Below are 8,138 nucleotides of genomic sequence, written 5' to 3' on the forward strand. Positions count from 1 at the left end.
CATTGTTTAGCTGTGCTGTGAGCTTGGAGGGCTTCAAGCCCAACTGAAAAAGCTGTAGTATTTTATGTCAGTTGGCTGTCTTGGAGAACTTAATGGGCACTGGGCTGGAGTGATACCGTCAGAATTCATGAGCTGTTTGAGGCTCTTGAAGCCTAGATATTGGGGTTGCTCAAATACATCGGCTGGACTCACTATTTCTCTCGGGAGTAAGGGTGTGGAAAATGCTGTGGTTTTACCTCTGCTCTTAATTTTACAGTGCTGTTATTAATGGTAAGAATGATTTCATACGTTTGTATTTTGCTTCGTAATTCACAGAGAATTTTAAAATCCATTATCTGATTTTATTCCCTCAGCAGTTCTGTGAAAAAGGCAGAGCAGTTTTCAAATCTTCTGTTTTCCCATGATTCTCTTGTGGCTCACAGAAGCTAAGAGCCTTCACCAAGGTCATAGGGTGAATGAGTCGCAGAGCTGGGAGTAGAGGCTCAGGCTTCTAGGGATCCTGTTTCTTCCTTGAATAGCTCACTCTGGTGGCGCTATGCTCAGGTAACTGCGCATGCCCGGTTTGGTCTTTTGTAAATCCCTGCCCCATTTCGGGGGAGGTTCTTGGGAGGCTTCTATTCATTTTGGAGCATTTAAGTATCTTGTCCTCTCTCCCTCCTCCCAGATGCATCGGCCTTTCTGCAGGCCCCTAGGCTGGCCCTTGCGCGTGGGGGCGTCTCCTGCCTCCACGTTGTTTGCATGCCCCTTTTGAAGGTGCTCTTCCCCGCATGGAGCCCCCTCGTGCTTGCCTTCACACTGCAGGCTGTTCTGTAAATGTTACTGACTCTGCATCGTTGTTTTCTAGAAATGGGATGGGCTATGGATGCCAAGTTCTTTTCTGTGTGAAGGCTGCGATTGTATCATCTTGCCTTCCCCGTGTGTGCTCCTTGAGTGTGTCACTGTGCTGTGGTCATCTGTGTTCCCTAGGGTGCCTCCCTTGGAGTCCGGGCCGTAGCAGACATGCAGTCAGTGCTCATGGCCTAAATGAGAGGAAGGCCAGCAGAGCCATTAAATCTGGAAAATGACAAGTGAGGGAAAGGAATTTTTATTGAAGGCATGTGGAAAAGAAATCTTTTTAGAAAAGTTGACCTGTTTCTCAACTGGAGTTGAATTTCAGCTCAGAAAAGCAGCTGTGTGCCCAGAGGGCTTTGGGATTTCAGTTTGTGACAGATGAATTGAATTTGTTGTTGTATGAATGTATTATCCTTTTGTGGTTTTATTAGGCCTTTCTCCCAAATGGAATTGATTTTTCTATAAAAGTCACACTTCCTTTTTGAGAAATGTAACACTAATTTATGGGGTGGTCTCCCAGAAGATTACCTGCCAGGAACCAAACACACTGCCTCAGACTCACGGCCCCTGGTTTCTGCCTGTGCAGCAGGGCAGAGAGGCACGCTCGAGCTGAAATCAATACGCATGTCTGCATCTTCTCTTTCTTGATTGCTATTCCGTCTCTGAGCCGGCCTGCCTTCAACGTCTAGGAGCTTGGTGTGTGTAGATACATTACAGTATGGAGGAGGGATATGGTGTTGCAACAGCCAGGAGACTCGCTGAAGTCTCTGTTCTCTTCCTGCTCACTGCTCTGACTTTGTATAAGTCACATTTGTAGGGCTGTGCACAGTGGCTTACACCTATAATCCCAGGACTTTGGGAGGCTGACCTGGGAGGATCTCTTGAGCCCAGATTTTGGAACCAGTCTGGGCAACATGGTGAAACCCCATCTCTAGAAGAAATAAAAATTAAAAAATTAGCCAGGTGTGGTGGCTCATGCCTGTAATCCCAGCTACTGGAGAGGCTGAGGTGCGAGGATCACTTGAGCCCGGGAAGTTGATCCTGAAGTGAACCATCATCATGCCACTGCACTCCAGCCTGGTCAGAGCAAGGCCTTGTCTCGAAAAACACAAAAACAAACAAACAAAAACCCATTTGTAATAGTGGCAGTAGTTAACTTTTGAAAGTTTGGAGAAAAGTTCCTAAATAACCTGTGACCATGGACAACTTACTGAGCCTTTCTCTGCCTTAGTTTCCTCATCTATGAAAAATGAGAGAATATGGTACTAATCTTACAGGATTTCAACGAGAACCAAATGAGATCAAACTCAGAGCCTGGCACATCGTGAGTGTGCACTCAATGTTATTTCAACATTTTAGAGGAAAAAGAATGCTAATGGGTCATTATGGCTAAACATAGTCTGTCACTGGCATTACTCATGGTATTGGAAGGAACTTGAATTCCATATAGATAGTGTGATGGAGAAAGTATTTTGGACATTGACAGTATTTATTCAAAGAACAAAGGACGTGTCTGTCCTGTGTGGAGAGCCGTTTCCGCTTGTTTCTTTAAATGCTATGGGAAAAGCAGTCGACCCTGTGCTCTCTGCCGGACAGCTTCAGTCTCCGCGTATTGATTTGGCCAATTGTCGCTCACTGTCATCATGGCAGCAGCAGTTGAAGGGACAGCTTGTCTTGATTTGCATTTTTGGGTGTTTGTGCTCTTTATCGACAATTAAGACATGGAAGCCTGTGTATGGCAAGCTGGCAAATTCAGCAAAACATGGAAAAACCTGTTAGCACAGTTCGCACGTGTGTGGGCACAGAGCAGCCAAATGAACACACACGTTTTCATATATTTGAAAATCTCTCAAAAAAAGAAAAAAAAAAAAGACATTAAACCATTGCCCAGATGGCTTATAGAGCTAGAGCTTTTTCCTTGAAGTACATGAGTATGGCTGTCAGACATCTGAAACCCTAAGCCATCTTAAAACATCATTTTGATGCTACCCCCTACCCACCCTTTTTTTCCATTTGTAAGGGACAAGGATCCAGGAAGGAAAGTATCAGCTTACAAAGGCTTTTGTTACAATTAATCATTCATGTTCTTTCTTTTGGTATCTTATTCTCTGTTTACATTTTATTTTTATTTTTTACTTTTTGGAGACAGAGTCTTGCTCTGTCACCCAGGCTGGAGTGCAGTGGTGTGATCTCGGCTCACTCCAACCTCTGCCTCCCAGGTTCAAGGGATTCTTGTGCCTCAACTTCCTGAGTAACTGGGATTACAGGCGTGCACCACCACGTCCAGCTAATTTTTGTTTTTAGTAGAGACAGGGTTTCACCGTGCTGGTCAGGGTGATCTTGAACTCCTGAACTCAGGTGATCTGCCTGCCTCAGTCTCCCAAAGAGCTGAGATTACAGGTGTGAGCCACAGCACCCGGCCGCTGTTTCCATTTTGTAATGCTAGCGTCACCCCAGTGTAGGGTGGCTGGGGTATTTTTCTTTCCTGTTTCCTGGTGTATTTTCCTCTACAGCATTGATCACTCTTTAACATACTTTCTGGTTGTCTGTCTCTACCTACAAAAATATATGTTCCCTGTTATATCACCGGTGCCTGGCACGTAGATAGTTAGTCAACATTTGTTGAATGAATGAATGAATGAATGAATGGGCTGAAAGAACCTTATTCTTCTTTCTTCTGTCACTTCACACCAAATGCTTTTGGAAAATGCTATGTGAACAGGGATCATAAGCAGGAGAGGTTACACACATTGCTGCGGGATAGCCCATCATCCTCAGATACTTGTCTGGAAGGAGGTGGAGTACTTGAGTAGAACTGAGACAAGATAACTTCTTCAGGAAATCAGCCAAGTGTCACCGCTTTTCACATAGGCGTGTGATGTTTGCGTATGTGTGTATGAAGAGCTGTCATGGCCTAGAATCACGGGCCTTTAGATCCCTTGTACAGATAGAAAAGTAAAGGCCGAGGCCCAGGAGTGCTGCAGGCCACCGAGGTAGAGTCCCTGTCTGCCCTTCTCAGTATCCGGTCACTTCTCACTGCACTCCCCTCTTTACTGCTAAAGCCACCTTCCCTGACTCTGAATGTGTAACCACAAGGAAGAAAATGTACTCCAGGCTCACAGTTTGTGGAGAAAAAACCCAGCAGCTGAAAATAATGTTCACAATGTTTGTACCAAGAAAAAGTGGCCATTTCTATCATGTCTTTAAATGTCCCTGTTTCCCATACATTTTATAAACAAGACAGTAGAAGGAGATTCGGGAACAACAATGTTAGGACAAGGGGGGAAAAATCAAACCTAGAGCACTCTAGTTTCTGTTTTCTTCTCAGTTTAGGGCTGAGGCACTTTAGCTTTTTGTGTAAGGAACTACTCAAATCTGATTAGAAGCCATTGTGGGCTGGTAATTATCCATAATTTTAGGAAGACAGATGCTGCACCAACTCTGTTCTCTAAAAGCAGGCTTATTAATTTTAAATTTGCATGAGAGGAGAAGCAGATGGCGAGGTGGGATAAGCGTTCAGATGCTTGGTCATTGATAGCTTTTTATCTCCACGTATCACATGGGGATTTGGGACCCAGGAAGCCTGCTGAGAACTGATGACTATCTCTCCCCTAACCAGCTGGGATCTTTTTCATCCTGAGCTCAGAAAGATTGCTCCTACTGCAGCCAGGGAAGACAGGTTGTTGGCTGGTTAGAAATCATGGTAGGTTATGTTCTCCACCCGCAGTTCGCAGTTGGAAAGCAGAGCTATGAAAAAGTTGTCTTCTCTATTGTATTTCAAATCTGGGTGTTTAAAAAATTATGAGAGCAAATTTGGCATTTCTTTAATGGTAGTTGTGTGTGTTCTTGATGCGAATGAGAGGTGCATTCCCTTGTAAAATCCTTGGGACTTTATAGGAAGGATGTGAGCCTTAGAACCGAAATTGGTTTTCTAGATGATCATGTAGACATGATGCTGAGCACTAGACAAAGATGTTGATTGAAACGATTTAAAAAAATTTTGTCTGAGCTCAGATTTTACACCAATATTATAAAATCAGCAAAAGAACTTGGAGGAATGTTCTCAGGCATGCAGTTCAGTCCCCTGCCCACATTGTCATAAAATCCGAGTGTGTGTACAGGGAGGTGCATTCCTTTCTGTTCCCATCACAGGTCCTTTCCTGGCTCTGCACCTGCCTGTCATGCGCATCCCTGTGAAAAGACCACCAAACAGGCTTTGCATCAGCAATAAAGCTTTTTAATCACCTGGGTGCAGGCAGACTGAGTCTGAAAAGAGAGTCAGTAAAGGGAGATAAGGGTGGGGCCATTTTATAGGATTTGGGTAGGTAAAGGAAAATTACAGCCAAAGGGGGGTTGTTCTCTGGTTGACAGGAGTAGGGGGTCACAAGAAGCTCAGTGGGGGAGCTTTTTGAGCCAGGATGAGCCAGGAAAAGGAATTTCACAAGAGAATATCATCCCTTAAGGCAAGGACCCGCCATTTTCACTTCTTTTGTGGTAGAATGTCATCAATTAAGGTGGGACAGCGCATTTGCACTTCTTTTGTGATTCTTCAGCTACTTCTGGCCATCTGGGCATATACGTGCAAGTCATAGGGGATGGGATGGCTTGGATTGGGCTCAGAGCCCTGACGTTGCCCTCTTCCCTACCTTCCCTACCTTTTCCCTCCTGTGCAGTTCTCTCACAAAGTGAATGGCCTCAGCCACAGCTTCTCTGCAGCTGCATCAGACTGTGGTGACAGGAGTGGTGGCTGCTGCAGGGCGTGCTGTCCCCACGGAGCCCAGTCTTGCTTGACGCTGCAGCCTGGTGATCATTTTGCACGAAAAGTATGTAATTCTACAGAATGAGAGCCAACATGCTGGGGATGGGGCGTCTTTATCACGGTGCTCTGCATATTTTAATCTTGGGTAGAAAGTATGGAAAAGTATGTGATACCTGTGGTTTGATGTCAGAAGGACGTTGTGAACTTGATGTGGACTGAGGATGTTAAGGTGCAACAGGCACCCCGGCTTCATTAAATGAGACTTCCCCATCTCCCTGCCAGGCATGCACAGGCGTATGGCCACATCTTATGTGTTATCCTTATCTAGAGTGTGCCTTGTTGTCATGCTTAAAGCTACATGATGATATTCTTCCTCGTACAATAGGTCCCAATCCGCATTCCACACAGAAATGTACTCTTGCTATTATACATAGAAAGTGCTTTCATGTACCGAGTGGGAGAGCAGTCCTAAAATCTGAGCTGGAATCACAGAAGGAAGGCATTGGAAAGCAGCAGATTCCCTAGTCCAGAGCTGGTTTTTGATGAACCTGGAAACAGGACCAAGAGAAGTGAATTTGCCTAAGGCCCTGACAGTATCTCACGGTAGCATTTGAACCTAACAGTTTCTTGACCTATTTCTTTAAATGATTAGTCATGCTTCCTCTGATTCCTGTATAAACATATTCCTCATTCATTCTTTTTTTTCCATGAATTTTTGCGGTGCTACCACCTAACAGTATTTGAGTCAAAATGTGGCAGTGTTTATCCCTTTCCAAGGTTTTCAGTTGCACAGTTTGTCAAAGTTGTGCTAACAGATTCTTGTTGGTTGCAAGGTGTCCTTTCAGAAGCCAATCGTGTGGTGTATTTATGTTGATTGTTGGAGGTAGTTTGGTTAGAACCTACTTCGAGTGGCTGGCGTGGGCCTGGGGGACAGTGACAGCTGCCGGCTTCATTGGCAGAGATGAAGTAATTGCTTCCTGGGAAGTACCATCCTCCTGGCCACACTCTCCAGCCCATTTCATTTGTGTTGGTTTCCTCGCATCTGCACGTTTCTGGCTTCATGTGAGTCCCATTTATTTGAGCATATGACTTCAGGCTGTGGGGAAGAATGACCATTTTAGCACAGAGATGCACACAAAGGAACAACTGGCTAAATGTGAGTGAAGACATTCTTAGGGGGCTTTCATTTCTTTTATTCTGTAACAGGCAGTCTGGGAAGCATTCTGGACACGTGGTCTGTGCTGTCACAGTTCCTCCTTGCAGGATCGCAGATGTTTGGAGATTGTAGTGATAACCATTATCATTGAGAATGTCATTCTCGCAGGCTCTAATACGTCTGGATTTATTCAGTGTTAATTTCTGAAAGACAACTGTATTTCTAGCCGAATCCATGTTAGACGTTTCTCCTGGCAGTGTTGCTGGGGCTATTCCCGTGGCTTAGTCTTAGGGAAGCACACGCCTTTGAATACTGCTGAAGCTGTGACTACCCAAAGCGCACCGGAGTACTTTTGCCATATGGGGTGTTAGTCACTGATACATGTCTTAGTCAGACCTGATGGATTCTTGACCCCTTCCTTTTTTAATTTTTTAATTTTAATTTTAACTTTTGTTTTTTAAGAGCACAACCTCTCAGGTGGCCACCATGAATCTCTGGTGTTTTCAGTTGGCTGCAGTCTATTTGCCATCTCTGGTTCAAACATATTGGAAGGCTGATGATGCTTCCCTCGGTTGTTCTTGTGCTGTGTGACCTCTGCGCCTGCAGGGTTCAAGACTGTCAGAGTTGGGAGCCACCTTCACAACTACCAGGGTTTCCGGAACCTCCTTTATCTAGCCCTGGGGATGGAAGAGATGTCATCAGGGGTGGAGGCTTATTAGGTTTACATGCCATTGATAATGAATGAGGAGGTTTTCTTTTATATAAGGGGAGCTTCTTATAATGTGCTTCAGTAGGGTAAAGAAGCTTTTGAGGTTTGCTTTCTCTGGAACGATAATTTGTGATCCTGCCCTTGCTTTCAACAAAAATATAATTTGCATAACAGTGCATGTTGTTACTGAGCACTGGCTGACAAATGGTTCTTAACTCGTCATTCACTCAGTCACACTTTCTTGAATGGCATACGTGTGCGAGCTGTAGTAGGAACTTGCTAGGCTCTAGGACTAACCCTTATGAAACGGGGGTCCTGGGGGAAGAAAATGCGTATAACCATAAACGTTTGAGGGGATATCAGAGGGGGTGCCTATAGGTGCAAAACTTCGTTCATTCATTGCCCCATCTAGGAGGTTTTGTGCCTTAGCAGCATGTTCCATAGCAACACATCCCCCTATCAAAATATTCATCATATTATTTTGAAATTCTCTGCTTAGGTACGTGTTTTTCCGACTAAGTTTAGAACTGATTAAGGAGAGGCTATGGGGTATGTATTATATATATCTACACACACACATATATTTATATATATATACATTACCATTGTAAATATACAATATATGTTTATATATATACACACATATATATTTCTCCCTCTCCATACACACACACACATATATA

The sequence above is a fragment of the Colobus angolensis genome, unplaced genomic scaffold, assembly GCF_000951035.1.
Source record: "Colobus angolensis palliatus isolate OR3802 unplaced genomic scaffold, Cang.pa_1.0 Scaffold632, whole genome shotgun sequence".
NCBI classification, from domain to species: domain Eukaryota; kingdom Metazoa; phylum Chordata; class Mammalia; order Primates; family Cercopithecidae; genus Colobus; species Colobus angolensis.